The following is a 16,499-nucleotide window of genomic DNA, read 5'->3' on the forward strand; positions in this document are numbered from 1 at the left end:
AAAACCCACACTGACCTAAGTCAGCTCCAGCGGTTTCTCAGAAATATTAATGTCTCAAGCCCTCATGCCTTTAATAAAGCAAAATATAATGTATTTCAATGGAAAACAAATTCTCCGTTTCTCCTCTTTTGGCATTTTGTGCATTTGATAGCTACAGTATTGGTTTCAAGCAGAGCATGCTGAGCTAATTACATTTCTTCTAAACACTGTTGATTTCTTGATTGCTAATGTGTTATTTGAGAGTCAGTGATTCTTAAATGTCAGCTTAAGGATCCTTCTTTACCAGTCTGAATCCCCTAAATGCAGGTCTTGTTTTACCAATATTCCCAGTAAAGAATTACCCACTGTACTGCTTGTCCTGCAAGTAAGACAAATAACAATTTCCAAGGCTGTACTTTTTCTGTACCACATTTAATTGGTAGGAGCATGGAGAAACAGAAACATTTTCATTAATGCTTCCTTATTAATCAGTGAAAGATGGATGCAGCACTTGAGGGAATCACTGAATGGTGAATTCCCTAAACAATTTACTGTAGCTTCCTTCAAAGAAAGCAGCTCTTTGAAAAGATGGACAGCCCTATTAGTGCAATATTACAACAGCATGATGACAATGATGCTCTCCTTTTTATGTGCTCTTTATGAAAAGGGAAAAAAATAAGTGGTGACTCTTAACTGTTTAATAAACCAATGCAAATGTTATTTTTTCTGTTCTGCACTGCAAATTTTGCTAAGGTTCCTTGGGTACGCTATTCACGCAATTTCTGGTGTTTATTCACATAAATATTACCTCTGTATTTCTCATAAGCTTCCACTTGCTCTTCCTTCTACTTGTTGTATTACTTGTTACTGGTTTACTTGCTATGATATTGCAACCTGATGGTAATTAAGCCTGTATGTAGATGAAGCCATCTCTAAGTGTCCTGCAGGTCCCTCTTCTGCAGAAAGCCTCACTGACGGCACTCAGAGAAACAGTGGTTCCTGTTCTGGACTCGCTGCAAGCATTTGACTGGTCAGCGTGCAAGGTCTCCTGAGCAGCAACAGCAGGCACTGCGAGATGCAGAGCAAGGCAAAGTCTGAACCTTATTTATATGGGAAAAAGGGAGGAAGTGAATTCGGTTGAAAATGGGTCCCTGATTGCAGCTATGAAAGTACATGAAAAAAGTTTTGAAAAGACATGTGGATATGTAAATCATTCTCCAGTCCTTGCTATAAATCTGCTTCTTTGGGAGTCTGTAGGGACTGATCTAGGGAACAGCGCTTGTGTCTGGTTGCTGTTGCAAGCAGAACTCTTGATTTTTAGAAACTTCTCATGAAATTACCTTGATTATGAACTGCCTCTACAAATGGTAATGCAGAAACTTAGCTAACTTGGCAGTGTTTTACAGTGTTAGTTGCAATTGGCGCCTCTGGGCAATAATAGACTAACAGGACGCGATGGATGGAGCTGCCATAAAACAGTGAACGGTCAGGGTGTTGCTCCTCCTAGCCCAGATGAGGGTCAAATCCCTCAGCTCCACCCTTCAGCTCACCAGCTGGTAGCACAGCTCTGTGACCTGGGAAACGGCCCACTAGGCCTGGCGTGCAGAGCTCTGCCCTTTATAGGAGAACGTGATCCAAGTCAGGGTCTCCAGGCATTAGCGCTGAAGGTAATGGCCAATGCAGCTCTCCAGCATCAGTCACTGGTTACCAGATACTGAGGACGCAAGAACCTATTCCTTAGGCTTGCTTAATCTCAGTGCAGCTTCCTAAAACTTTTAGCCTATCTCATGGTTGACCTCGATCCCTCAAGAACTGTTGTCGTCCTCCTGGACTGCTCGATGCTGTATCTCCTCTTCTGGTATCTCTCTGGGTAGGTGCCTGTGTGACTTACTCCATTTCTCCTGAACAGATCTTAAAACATTCAGAAGCGTTTTGGTTTCCTTTGGAGCAGCCCTTCAGGCCAAGATTTGTCATGGGGGAAGTTTCCTGTTGTCCTATCGTTCAATCAGGTCATGTTCAGGAATGAAATGCCAACACCTGCACATTTTTAATTCTTTTTACCCCTTGGGGTGAAAATACTTGGGAGTGGGGAAACTGAGGAACACAGTCAAATTGAAAATATGGCACAGCATGCTCTCATCCATCATGGAAGAACATTGCCTGCTATGAAAATAAAATAGCTTATCTTTCTGCCTACTTTTCTGTCTCACAGGATTTATTTTCTCAGCAATGCAAGTAAAATCAGAGAAATCCATGAGACTGTTTACGGCTTTCAGCTCAAAATGGAAGGGCAGCAGGTAAGAACCTGCGTGTTTATTTTCTGTTTAACACTTATGAGCAAGGCACAAACCTGGGACCTATCATGCCTGACATAGAAAGTCATTAGATAATTGCATGGAAACACCTCTTATTGAAACGTCCGTGTTAAAATGTGCATGCTAAACAGAATTTTAATAGGCTATGAATCCAACTCCCTGAGCTTTCATTTGGTAGCTGAGAAACTTAAGGCATTTTCAGCATTGTTTTTAAAACACTTGAAATAGATCCAATTATAGGGCAAGAGTTTTTGGAGAGAGATGTTATTTTGCTTTGACCTCAAAGCAAAGGTGCATAAACGTGCAAATGTGTGCATAAAGTGCTTATCATGACATAACACATAGGGAAAGGATCAAGCACTAATCTTTGCGAATTTACTTTGGTTTCAGCCTTGCCCTCCAAATCCCTCTTCACCTTTCTGCTAGGTCACTAGCTCTTTCCTTCTGCTATAGTACCTCAACTATATTTTAATCATTTCCATTCTATTCCACTGACTGAAAGGGGAAGCAAGCCTCTATATTATTATTTTGGTGCCTCACGAGATGTTCCCCGTCCAGGTTTCTTACTCAGCCAAATGGTGAGTCGGAAGGAAGACGAGACTGCATTTCTGTTCCTTTTTCAAAATCATGAAGGCTCTCACATCTTTCAGGAAAGCAGTTATTAAAAAAATTTAGTTGTGAGAAATAATGTGTTTTCCTTAGCCTTTAATTGAGGCTGAGATTTTTTAATTTAGCTTAAGTAAAGCAAGTTTCATCTTGAACTCTGGAATTCCACCAGGGTATGAGACCTGAATATATGATCCTACAATAGAAAATAGCTGGCATCCCTAAATTTAGATATCACGACTGTTTTTCTTGTGCAACTGCACCCTAGGAATTCTCCACATGACATAGAGTTAAAGCTGCAGTTGATCACATTTTTATTAATGTTTATGCAGCAACATAAATATGTATTTTTGTTACCAACAAGTCAACCACAGACAATCTTCTCCCTGTTGTAAATCTATCAAAAGTCCTCTGGAGATAGAGATTCATAAGGCTCCCAGTCTAAGGTGCTTGTGGTAAGAGCTTCTTCATAAATGTAATTTTGGGTGACTAATTTTACTGATGAGAGTGGAATTACTTGTACGAAGGAGAATGTTAGAACAGTTTCATACTTTGGTAATCGATGTAGGTGTCTGTATGAAGCACCTTCATCTATTAACTTTCCCTTCTTGTTTTCTGTCTTCCTTTCTATTTTTTTCCCTAAAGGATTACATAAAGCTGTCCGAGGCTATAAATCTAGGGTTTTTGTCTTCTCTTACTTTGAAGAGCGTGCATGATGAAATGTTGCCACTAGAGCAAACCATCCGGTGATAGTATCCTTCTAGCTACGAGCCAAACAGATTTTTTACCTGTATAAAGTCTCAAGCATCCCATAATATCTATTTATCTTTTGCCCATTAGATGTAAACAGAAACAGATGGAGAGTGTAATAGCCACATGAAAAATGAGGAAAAAGGTATAAGACATTTACATGTGGCAAGAAGAGTCAAGGATCTTTGGAAATGGCATCTTGTGTGAAATTACAGCACCATAATTCTTTGTGTGTGATAGTCATATTTGGTTATTTTGCTTTTCAGAATAACTGTTGAAATCTTTTGATATATGTCATGTAACAATTTTGTTCATGTTTCTTTGGCGTTAGTTTCCTGACCGCATAGTGTGCATTGGTAAAACAAAGCTCTCAAACCTTGAAAAGAAATTTGTTCTTTTTCTTTTTATTCTGTTTGAGAGAGCAGGTGGGAATAGAAGATTTTTATGCGTTGCAGAAACATAGTCTGAAACAGACTATTTTATTAAATACAATTCACAAAGTGGACTTGCTAAAACCTTTAGGTATTCTATTTAATGGACTAGCCAGTACCCAAAAAGGGAGGGGTTAAAAATAAGAAAATACTTTTATGACATAAGGAAGACTTTTTCTGAATCATGTCTTTACATTCGAAGATGCAACCATGAAGCTGCGATACACACATGCAAGTTAAAGTAGACTTTTGCTCACTGCATATAAAGAGAAACCTATTAGAAATATTAAAACATATCAGCCTTATTTTAGCCATGACACAATGACAATCAACATAATCATAGTCAAGAAAAATCAAACACTGTCTTCTCATTAGAATGGATTTCTGTAAAACTGTATTGATCTTCTGTAGTTACACTGTCTTCTCCAAGGCCAAAGAGGCAACGAGAGCTAGAAAGACAGACTAGACACTTGTTTCAGGGGTCTTTGATTTAGGGTGCTAGGTCTTACGGCAGTTTTCCTGTAGGAATATAACATGGGCAGGACTGTTTATTGTGCAACCGGGTTATTCTTCCCGGGGTGAAATCTCAGGGAGGGGATGGACGCGAGCGCTTGGTTAGTAATGTTTTCCCCTGGTTACGCTGCTGCGCTCTTGCGATGGGCCTCAGGGGCTGGCTGCGCCGCTTATGGAAATGTTTCATTTTATCTTGTCCTGGTGGCAGGAGCCACATTTGCCAGAGCAAGGTTTATCCTGAACCAGAATCTATCAGCGTAGTCTAACGCCCCCATGCTACTTCTTTGTTCAACAAAGCCATTCATTACTCTCTGTGCTTTAGTCGTTATGAATGTTGTCCCTTAGTAATTCTCCAGGACAAAAAGCAGCCATGCCTAAAGTCATGTGCTCTAGTGAAGTTTTCATCGAAAACTATTAGGACTGTGGGGAACACGTGTGGAAAGATGCAGGGGCCTCAGTGGCTCCTCCCCTCGATGTCCCTGTTGGGCTCAGCCTGTCAACCTTCCAGCAGATGTTTTCCTCTGCACGCTCATATAGTATAAAATCAAGCAGGACTTGGGTCTAAAGTACCTTTATTAGTGTTAAATTGGATCATTTAAACCATTAGCCTAACATACTTAATCTGGCATTTATGTTTTGCTAAGAGCATAGATTTGGTTTAATTTGTTTCATTTCACCCTGTACCCAGCTGTCTGTAATTTTGCCATCAATTTCTATGTTTTTATGGTGACTTAGATAAATATTACTAAATTATGGAGATTTTATTCTTTATGATAATACTCTGTAAACGAAACCCCAAACAGGTAATGCCATTAGCCTCAGCCAGCTGAAAATAACCCTGTTAATTTGCAGTCAAATTACTGGAAGAAGAATCTACAAAGTCACAAAAATTAACCATTTTACTCCAGAACAGTAAATCACGTACTTTACTGTTTTCATTATTCGTTGTCATAACAGCACAGCACCACAGAGCTGTCACCAGCCAGTGGATAACCACAGAGTTATGTCCTGGTTTAAGGTCCACCTTGAGGACATTGGAGGAGTTTTACACCAGCAACCACCTGCATAAGTACCCGGACACATTCATACTGCAAAGTATCCTGACTTGGCTCTGGCCATAGGAACGGCTTCTCCAAAGACCCTCAGAGGCCACTGAAATATGAAATCAATTTTTTCTGCTGTCTAATATGCTTCAGTAGAAAAATGTCTACGCTTCGCATCATTACTTTTCTGAAAAACAGGCATTTTAAATAGATCAAACTATACCTGCTAAAGAGTCTAGTAAAGCTAGAAGGAAGGAAGTTGAGTCAGTACGAAGAATTTCCATGTGGAGCTGTCTATTAATAGCTTTGCATTTTTATTAAAGTGGAATAACTCTTAAAGCCTTGGAAATATTGATGAGCTAATAAGCTAAAAAAAAAATCTGTGGCAACTTCTGCTTTTAGGGGTTTTTGGGGGCCTGCCTCCTCCTCCAGTTGAGTTCTTGCTGGTCAGTTGTGGATCGTGGGAGCAACTGGCTCTAGGCAGCATCTGAGCAATACAGTCCCCTGCAAACTTGGTGAGCTTTGTTTCTCTAAGGCTGCCTTGGGGCTAAACATTTCTTAGCATAATTGGGAAGAACCACAGTTGATGTTCATAATGGAGCAATGTCACTCCAAGCCCCCAAATCCCTGGATAAATAGCTCAATGCATCAAGCGACCTTTATCTCTGGATAACAAATGTGAAATAATTAGCCTGAAGAGAGGTATGGCAGAAAAACGTTTCCTGACTAGTCTCTTCTTAGCAGGAGCCCAGCCCTGGGTAGTTCACAATTTATGTTGGCATGAAAAGCTCTCGGATCTAGATGTGGACCTCACCGTGGGTTTCTCGTGCCCTGCCCTGATCTCATTGTGAATTCTGGTCTCCTTTTTTCCTCACCCTGGTGCATGCTGTTGCAGAAGCAGCTGGAACAGCTGATATGTAGTGAGTGAAGGGCTGGCATTTCAGGGTCTGCCTTCAGCTTTTTCACTCTGTTCCTAGCAATAGGCAGCTCAGCCCTGAGTTTTATCAGGGTTGTCTACATCTCCACCCTCTCTAAAGAAGCATGAAAAAGAGGGGAATATTTGGCAAAAAAAAGGTTTTGGGAAGGGAGCAAGGGAACTGCCAGTAAGAAAATAAGTGTAACAGGGAGGAGAGGGAGGAGGAATGAAAACATGATAGCAGATAAAACCAAGCACACACAAACACATGCACACAGCTCTATGTCTGTGTCTATGACGTTGTACGTACATGTTAGTTATAAATTATAATCACCTCTGCGCTTTGAACCGTCTCTGTGACTTACTGTGGTGCAGCAGTTTTGGGTTGTTTTTGCATAAGAATGGTGCAAAATGCAGGATGGAGATGTTCAGTGAGAAGACTGACTTAAGCACGGACAATTTCTCCACTGTAGAAATGCATCCTCCTCTGGAGAAATAGGCAAATCAAAGGGGGAAGTATCTGTCAAATCTGTTATTATCTTATATGGACTGAGAGGATTATACTCTGCTGAACTCTTGCCAGAAATGCCAAGATATATAAATATGGCCTAGTAGGAAACTGATGAACTTCTAAAATTCAGAGGTAGATTTGTTCATAACCTGCAAAGATGACGGGGAAGAGACAAATGGGGGGGGGGGGGGGCGTGTTCTTAGGGTGGTAAGTCCTCAGCTGGCACAGACTGCCATCCTTTCACTGCCTTCAGACTTTTACAGCAGTTCAGAATGTTATCTTTGGGTTTATTTTGAGAACTATGTATGCATTTTGGTTTATTTTTTTCATCATCAGTGCATTTATCCTTAAGAAACTTGTTGGCTATTATCAGTTCCTAGTTTTATACGTCGCACACGTATACTTTATTCCTGGCAGTTTTACAGGTTTTTTTTTTTTGAAATATTCATTAAAATAAGAAAATAAAATCTGTCTAATAGGAAGTGCAAATTTCCTAGAAACTGTCAGACAAAACACAGGGCTCCTGTACGATGGTGGGCTTGACCCCATCGTGGGGTCAAGGGTTGGACTTCTTCTAGGAGAAAAGTGGAAGGGTTGGACTTCTTCTAGGAGCTCTCAGCAACTGAGAGCTGGTTCAGGAGAAGCGCCCAGTGTCAGGGAAGAACAGCCTTACACTGGTTTTCAGTGGCGCTAGGGCTGAGCTCATTTATTATCCGTTTTATGTGCTGTTATTGTTTGTGCTTTTGCTACAGTGTTGAGAACTGCCGCCTGTCATCAGGCTCCCTGTCGTTTGAAGGCCCAAGCAAACCTCTAGGCACATGTGCTTAATCTAAAGAGACAAGGTTGGGAACGAGATAGAAATATAAGGGTGAGGGAAAGTAAATCTGTTGTTTAAGGTATTATCTGGCTCTTAGTTTTACCAGAGGTGATATATGAAGTCTAGAGCAGAGAACGGAGATGAACCTTAACCTTCCACTCAAGTGTATTTAACCATAAAACTGTCATTTGTCCTAGCATGCATGATAAATGCACAAACACAACCGCTTTCCACATTGCTCCTAGTGGAGGAGTTTACATTTATGACACTGTACAGGGATCAACTGACTTGATTTAGTTTCCGACATCTGCTGTACAGCCTCCTCGGCACCCTGAGGAGCCCGCTCTCAAGGCCATCATGCCTCTTTTGAGACACTGTACCAATACATAGATTTGTGCTTGGAAAGCTTTGTGACAGGGGGATGACAGGCCCAGTTAGATGAAGAATTTTAAACCACTTCCTAAAAGCTGTTCCTGGAAAGTCTTTTCTTGCAGTATTCAAAGCCTCTCCCAAGCAGTGTCATTAAAAAAAAGCAGCTATATGAGAGTCAGATCTTGAGGCAGCAGCTCTGCAAGAGTCTGCTTTACCCTATCGATATATTCATAGCTACCCTCACAGGGACCTTGGCAATCACTGTCCCTATGACTCCAAGCGATGTACATGTGTGCAATGCTAACACTTTAGCAACACTAGAAGTAAGAATAGAAATATACTTTTTTTCTGAAGAGCATAGATAGAAATCAGGAGCTCTGGATAAAAATACTAAAACCGTCCAAAAAAAACTTAATTGAAGGAGCAAACATCATTCTGCAGATCGCAGTTTCAGTTTGCTCTTCAGTTGAGACTGATATCATGTGGGCATTTTGGCTTCACTTTTGTTGATCCATTTAGCTTTCGTGGCCTATTTCTTACACACTCAATGGCGTTTTCTTTCAGATGCTATAGTTTAACACCTTTATCATTTAACGTTATGTGGTATTCAAAGCTTTATATATCATCCTATTGTAACTGCTAAAAAGGCAAATTATTCAGTAAAGGAAATAGCTTGCACCTAAGGCAAACTTGAGCTAAAATGAAAGATTTTTTCTTTTTTTTAATCCATCCTCAACTTTTTTAAAAAACGTAAGGCATCAGGCTTCATGTAGCTCCAGTACATTGCCTTACATGGTGGCACACCATGTCCGATACATTAGAATAAACTGGAGATAAATTCCTATTCAGCGCACTCGGCAGACTGAATGTTATTTAGATTTTCCGCACGCTGTGTGACTGAACACACTGATCACAGCAATGGGATCGTATCACAGGCTTGTTCTACTTTCCTTTGTTCCCTCTTCCCTCCTGTCTTCTTCTTTTCCCCCCATGTTTGAGGATTAAGCATGTGATACATAAATAGATGGCATTTCCATATACATGTATCTGGACGTATGTACATGGCTATATAGTGCTTCTATATAACATAGCTATATTGTGCTTCTAAGCCAGGACAATACATGAGCTCTGTGTCCTTGGACCGCTGTTGCATTCCACCCTGCCTGGGGAGCCAGTTCCCCATCGCTGTGCACAGAGGCTGGCTGCTGGGTGTCACGGCACTTGGCTGCCAGCTTCCTAGAGCTGCCACTCTATGGCACATCCCTTCCCTGTACAATGCAGGGAGGGCACTAGCTCACTTACTGGCTCTCTGAGTACACGTCTTGTTGCTCTTGATTTCATTTCTTTGGTATGAAGCTGATAGGATTAGAAATTTGAGACACCTGTGCCACAGATACCCAGAAGAGATGTCCAAGAACTGGGAAAAACAAAGAATTATGTGTAATTAGGAGAGAAACTAATATTCAGGTTAACAAGGGAAATAGTGTTTTCTGATATTGAAGTATAAAGCTCTTATTTCTCAAATAAATCCAAGCTATCGGCTTTCCTGCAAAAAATCTCTCACCTATGTCCTTCTGTTTCTAAGAGAACATTTGTACCTGGTTGTATTGGTTTTAATAGCTAAGGCTGGCCTAGAGGGAAGTCGAAAATAGACAATTTATAAGGTATCAGTGCCTGTGCCTCTTTCAGGCGCCGTAATCAGAAAGTTGCTCAGTATGACAGAGGATAAAATTTTTGCTTTCTCTGTCATGTCTTCTACAGATTAAAGAAAAGATAAGCTGCCCAATCATCGTTATGCACTCAGAAAACATAGATGGGAAAATCTATGAGTATCCAATCTGTAAGTCTCAAGGAAATTTGCAGAGGAAACAAATGACCCACAATGAAAATGGATAATACTTTACAAAATTGGTACCTAGGAGCCATGTGGCTAAACTAGCAGTAAAAATGACCCATTCTTTTCAACATGAAATTAGTTTTCTGGTGAAGTATAGAAAAGAGATTTGGGGGCTGTTTTACCACCTGCTCCTCATCTCCAGGATCTGTGTATTCAGTTTTGATTTATGAGGGAAAGAGGAGGGGGATCTAGAGGAATTTTGAACCATATATATCAGGACCATAATGGTTCGATCTTTTCCTCCTGGCTCAGTTTTCGTTTTTTTTTTTTTAAATCCTTCTATTTTTGCACAATAGGAAAATTTTGACTGCTGGAAAAGCCAGAGATTTTTTGGTTACTTCTCTTCCAGTGTTTTATCACTGCTCTTCTGTCAAGAGATTCTTTTGCTAAAAGAGTAAAACGAGCTATTAGCTATGCATTGAGGCTAGCCAACAGATAATTTGACTGCTGGTGAAAAACTGGTGAAACCAACTGTCACAATACCTTTATTCTTATAACTTCTGCTTGTGTGTGTGTGTGTGTGTGTGTGTGTGTGCGTGTGTGTGTGTGCGCGCGCGCGCGTGTGAGTGTGTTTGCACAGAGGCACATGTGCATACGGGTGTACATAATGCTCCCAGAAAACGCCAGTCTAACTTCCCTGTTATTAGACAGGCTGTGCAGCACTGGGCTAATTTTACTGTTGTTCTTTAATATGGGCAACAAGGTATCCCTCTGGTATGCTAGACATGTTATAAGGTTGTTTTAAAAATAGAAGTAAATATTTTGTCAAGCCTTTAGTAAAAAGATGAATTGTCTTGCCCTCCATGAGATGAGGTGCATAATTTGCTTTCAAAACTTCTATCAAATGCCTAAATGTCCCTGAGAATCTTGCCTTCTGTTTCCCTGAAGAGAGATGCTATAAAAAAAAAAAGAATAGATAACTTGCCTGTGAACATGTAATCCTTACCTGAGTTGCTAGTGCATCTGTAATTTAACCCTAGTAAAACTTTGCCTGTTTCCCCATCTGGAAAAAGCCATCTGTGAAAGCAATTGTAGATCGATGGCTGAAAAGCCCTTTTTCAAATCAGTGTTTGTCATCGCTGGCTTTTGAGAGAGCCCAGGGAGTACGGACGGGAGACAGGGGCTTGCACCGAGAGGAGAACAAAGTGGTCCGCAAGGTGCCCTGGCCATTAGCGGTGCGCTGCACCAGGGGCTACTTCCAGGCGGAGGCACCTTCAGACCTGCAACACGAGTGTGGAGGTGCCCCGGGGCAGCAATCATCCCCCTGGCTACCCTCAAAGGTGGCGCAAGGACAGTGAAGGTCTCCCTGGCCACCCCGTCTCTCCATCATCTCCATCTCCTTCCAGGCATCTCCGTGCCCTCACGTCTGGTGAGATTCACTGGCTAAACAGCGGGCCTTTCGGGCACGTTCAAAATGAAATTTCTGATCTCGTTGTCAGTAGTTGGCATCTTCAAACACCCTCGCCGCCTTTTAGGACATGGCCAGCTTCAGTTGCTTTGCGACGAAGCTATTAAGTGACCCAAAAGATGAAGCATCAAAAAATAAAAAAAAGTGAAGTGTGAAGAAAACTAAATTAAAAAAAAAGAAAACTGGATAGCCTAGTTCACAACATCTACCAAGAGACAAAACACAGGGTTATGGAGTCTACACACTGCAAGTGTGGTCTAGCTGCACTGCCCATCAAAGACAGCTATATTTTCTTATATCCTGACTTCTCCAAGCAGGAAAACAAATGCAGAGCGATGGGTACTGTGAGCATATTTTCCTCTTGTAGCTGAGAAATTACACGTTAAATTTTTAAAAAGAGTCTTTACTCTTCCTAGATTCATTTCTCTAGTATTGCCACTTGAGAGAGGTAAAAACTGAGATGAGAAAATGAAACGTAAGTCAAGAGAAAACCATGTTTCTAGAGCTGTAATTAAATTAGCTGAAGTCAAATTATGCAACCGATATTTTTAGGGAATCTGGATATTTGGATTCAGTTATTATCAAATGTTTACCACTGTTCTTTGGAGATAAAATCAGATGCAGGAGATAAAATTAGGTACAGCTGCTCTGCAGAAAACTTTGGAAAAAAGCTATTCTTTTGTGGAAAATTATCCTGAAATATTTTTTTCTCTATAATTTTAATTTCTCTCCAGTTTACTACTAAAACTTTTTTTGATTGATGCTCTTAGTTTAAAGTTTATCTTTTCAAATTGTGTATGAGGGGCAGGTAACACTCCCTAGGACTTGTGAATACAAAATTCAAGTGAACCTGAAGAGCAGAGTCTTTATGTAGACCTAGTTTTAAATGTGGTGGTATCACTGACCATAACTTACGGTGTAGCAAGAATGTGATAGCAATATGTATTTTTCAAGTCATTTATTTTTCTTGCAGTAATGTTGTTCCTAATAGTTAAAAATCACTCTCCACTCAAGGAGTAAACTGAAAAAGGATGAATAACTCCTGCCCTGAAGATGCTCTGTTGGTACCAGTAATGTAACAGTCTTCTGGGTTCTTTTGTGAGAAAAGTCTGCTTTTGAAGCTCCTTATTGAAAGCTCTTGTGTAACTCCAAAATATATGTTGATGTTTTTTTTGAAAGTGTAAAAAAAAATTATTTTAAAGAGACTTTGTTTTGACTTTTCATCTTTCCATAACAAGAGAATGTCAGATGTATGGCAGAAATGCAAGTCCAGCAGTAGAGAAATATATAAAACTTATAGAGATTTCTCTTCTGGAAAATACTACCTTTTGTTATATTCTTTGTTATTTTTTTGTCAGAAATGTGATACCGGCAAAGTGTTTAAGAGACCCCCTTTGATAACGAGAACTTATTTGACAGCATTTCTCTTAAAAAAATGCTTGTTGTCTGGAACTAATAACCTTAAAAACGTCCCATTTTAAAATTCTACCTTTGAACAATTTTAAAATTCTATCTTTGAACCTTTAAATAAATAAATAATGTCAATCTTTGCTCTTTTTACTTTTCTGATATACATGATATCTAAATATAAATGCTGTCTTTCAGGCTCTCTAAAGTAAATTTACTGTAACTTCCACATACATTTAAGAGCAAAGGTATTATGGAGACCGACCTTTGCACTGTGTCTCATATACATCTGAGCCTGAAGTGATTGTATTGAAGTTATTGTAAGATATCTTGCTTTAAAATGGCTAAATATCAGAATGTTAAGTTATGCTCAAGAGGAATAAATTCTGTTTGTATAGACAGGCGCAACAGGAGCGACGACCAGCTATACTCACTGTCGAGGCAAACGGCACCTATAGGGCTCTCAGCTCGGCGGCGTGTCGTTTCTGTGGGTCCAGCCGTGCTCCGAAGCTCTGCCATCCCTTTCTGCCTGCAGTAAGAGAAGGCAAAGAAAAAGTCGGTCTTTGATTGCACTAGCTCTTCAATGATCACTCTACTGCGTTTATTTTGCAACACATACAAAAACTGCCGTGTGCTGTATCACTGAATTGTCCATAAAACCTGCCGTTTAAAGTTAGTATTTCTTAAAGTAAAACTTGCCTGACCTTCTAGTTGCTGTTTTAATAATGAACGTAGCAGATGCTTTTTTCAGTCTGGGAGGAACTGAGCAGTTAACGTATGTGATCAGAGAAATGAGTTATTACTTCTAAGAGAGAACTAAACGTAGAGAAGTTCAGGATTGGTAAAATATACTAATCTATTTTGTGGGAGTATATAATTCCTGAATATAATCTGTAATAAAAAGTGAGTTTGTACAATAAAACAGAACACTGACTTTTCAGAGTTACAGCAAAGGATTCTTTTATTGGGTTTTTACAAGCGGTTGGGTTTAGTCTCAGTGCAGTCCTGGTGCCCAGCTCAGCAAGACCGTGCCCTTCTGAAGTGCGTTTGGGAGTGGGTACTCCCAAATGTTCTTTTTAAGATTTTCTGCTTTACTGGATAGTCTATTAGGTGTGCATATTTTCTTGTGCACTATTATTTGGCTATTTGAAAAAAGGACAATATTCGCATTTGATGCTTTCTGATTGACTCAGGTTTCTCATTCACACAAAACAGCGTGATCCAACCTCCTCAGACTTGCACAGGCATTAGCTAAATATGACCAAAGTCCCAGAGATCCATTCTGGGACCTGAATCAAAACTAATTTAGTTTTTTATTGATCTGTACTGGGTATAGTTATCTTTAAAAGTCAAGTCTCTATTCTGGATATAAACCCCCATCCTTCATAGGTTTTTCATCTTTGCCTCTGCTTGTTGATCTCCATTTCTCATTTATCTTTATCAGTTCTATGGCATTATATCCAGAACGGTGCACAGCAGAGGAATACCTCCAGCGTATGACAAGGGAATGACCACCACCACGCAAGGATGCATAAGTACATGAATTTAGTAAGTAATTTGTTCATTCTCAGCATTTCTCACTTTTAATGTATTACTTTTGCTGATTTTCTTTTTAATCTTTACTCTAGCTTTTAGAAATATAGCATTTCTACCTATAAGGTGAAGATAAGTTCACTTTTTTCCAGGATATAATGCACAAGATCTATACCATATATCCTTGTCAGTGCAGAGCTCGTTTGTCTGTTTTTTGTTTTTTTGTTTTTTTGATGCAAACTCTATTGGCTGTTGAAAAATTTACCACAATGAGAGGAACGATACCACACAAAGGACAGAGTTAGCATAGGATGTTTGTCGGCGCAGCGCTGTTCCTGTTAACGTTATGGTGAGTTCTAAGGGGTAATCAAAGAGACATGGAGTTTTTAATTGAGATGAGACTTTCATAAAACCATGGGTAAATACTGAACACCAAAGGAAAACCCAATGGAGAGAAAACATTGCAACTGAAGTTTCCTAAGGTGCAGGTTACCTTTTATTATTGGACATTATCATTTAGTTCTCACTGTCTAGCCAGCCATCTATTTTCTTTTTCTCAAATGCAAGAAAATTACTTCCTTCAAAATATGAAGAAAGGGCTGCTTAGGGGAACACAGCAGTGTAATTGCAAAAGACAAAAGACTCAATATTTTGCATAGTATGGGCTACTATTTACATATACATTTTCTTGAGTAAAAAGGAATAACGTGATCAGATGAAATCACTGTTCCCTGCAGATATTTTCATTAGGGCCTAAATTCAGATTCACACTATGTACCTATGCAAAGAGATAAATGATAGCCCATTAAATCTTTGTGCAGCCTACCTGCTTTAGAGTTCATTAATTTTAGCATATGCAGGGCTGCATAGATGTGCTTTCAGCATATATGGCTGGAGACAGGGAAGGGAATTTAGAGAAATACGACAAAGTCATGGGGCTACTTAACTTCCAACTCAGTACGAGCGGATGACTCTACATCTATTGCTCATAAAATATGTCGGAAATTACCTTGTACACTGCAGGAAATCAGGAACAGCAGAGACTAAGCAATGGGTTTCTGTGCTTTTGCTTTTGTGCATCTCTGTACTACTCCTGTACAAAACGTAGCTTCTTTAACTTAAATGCAGCTGAATGTAGCTTATGCGCTACCCTGTACTCAAGGCTAGGCCTAGCCCAGCTCCAGCTGAGGATCAGAGGTAGAAAAAAGCCCTTAAAAAAGTAGACAAGCCAGGAGATCAAGCTGTAGTTCTTAAACAAAAATTATGTTTTCTAATTGTCATGCACTGGAGTCTTGCAAAAGATCTGTTAGGACTTGTCACTCTGAATTTCTCTTGGGTCTTTCTGCATCAGATTTTTTTTTTTTTTTACAGGGTGACTTTCTTCTCAGTCTTGTTGGCTCCTTCATTATTTGTGAGCCCTTTCTGCAGCAGAACTGTAAGTATGAGCATGTTCTCTATTTTATCCACATCATTCATTGGAAATATCTACACTGGACATAATAACTCTAGGATGAAGAAATACGGTTTAGCAGAAACATACACATGATATTATTTTAAATAAAAATCCAGGATATTCAAACAGAAGTGAAGATGAATTTTAGAGTATCCAGAAATGAGATGCCTGATTTTTTGCTACTAATAGATTTATCAGACTTTCAAACATCCAGATTAAACACTGGGTGCTAACTGAGACTGCACGCTAAAAGAATAAGAATTTAATCCAACTGCTAAACCAGACACAGGAAGATTCTTTGAGAGAAACTTGAAAAAAAAATTAGCTTGAAGGACACAGTTGTGAAGGAAAGCCATACGCATCTAGCACTGCTAGCCCCGGGCAGAGCCAGAGCCCTGCGCAGGGCGATGAGAAAGCCGGGGTGTGCGTTCACGGAGCGAATAGCTGAGTTAGCTGCCAGGGTAACCAAGGCAAACTGGTTCAGTGCTTGGCACTGCTGATCAACAGCAAAGGTCCCAAAGGGCAAACAGCAGCAACGCAACGCACAG

General features: G+C 39.9%; 1 protein-coding gene across 2 annotated transcripts in view; it reads left to right on the plus strand.

Moving 5' to 3' along the window:
* The first annotated feature begins 13,492 nt into the window (after positions 1–13,492).
* The window catches only part of LOC104151301 (uncharacterized), a 29,849-nt gene continuing 26,842 nt past the window's right edge, over positions 13,493–16,499 (plus strand). The window contains exons 1-3 of one of the 2 annotated variants that reach the window (XM_068950716.1): positions 13,493–13,637; positions 14,410–14,513; positions 15,870–15,933. The gene's annotated coding sequence lies outside the window, so the exon portion shown is untranslated. The remainder of the gene's footprint in view (positions 13,638–14,409; positions 14,514–15,869; positions 15,934–16,499) is intronic. The other variant, XM_068950717.1, reaches the window with a different exon arrangement.

Source organism: Struthio camelus, chromosome 7 (genome assembly GCF_040807025.1).
Source record: "Struthio camelus isolate bStrCam1 chromosome 7, bStrCam1.hap1, whole genome shotgun sequence".
NCBI classification, from domain to species: domain Eukaryota; kingdom Metazoa; phylum Chordata; class Aves; order Struthioniformes; family Struthionidae; genus Struthio; species Struthio camelus.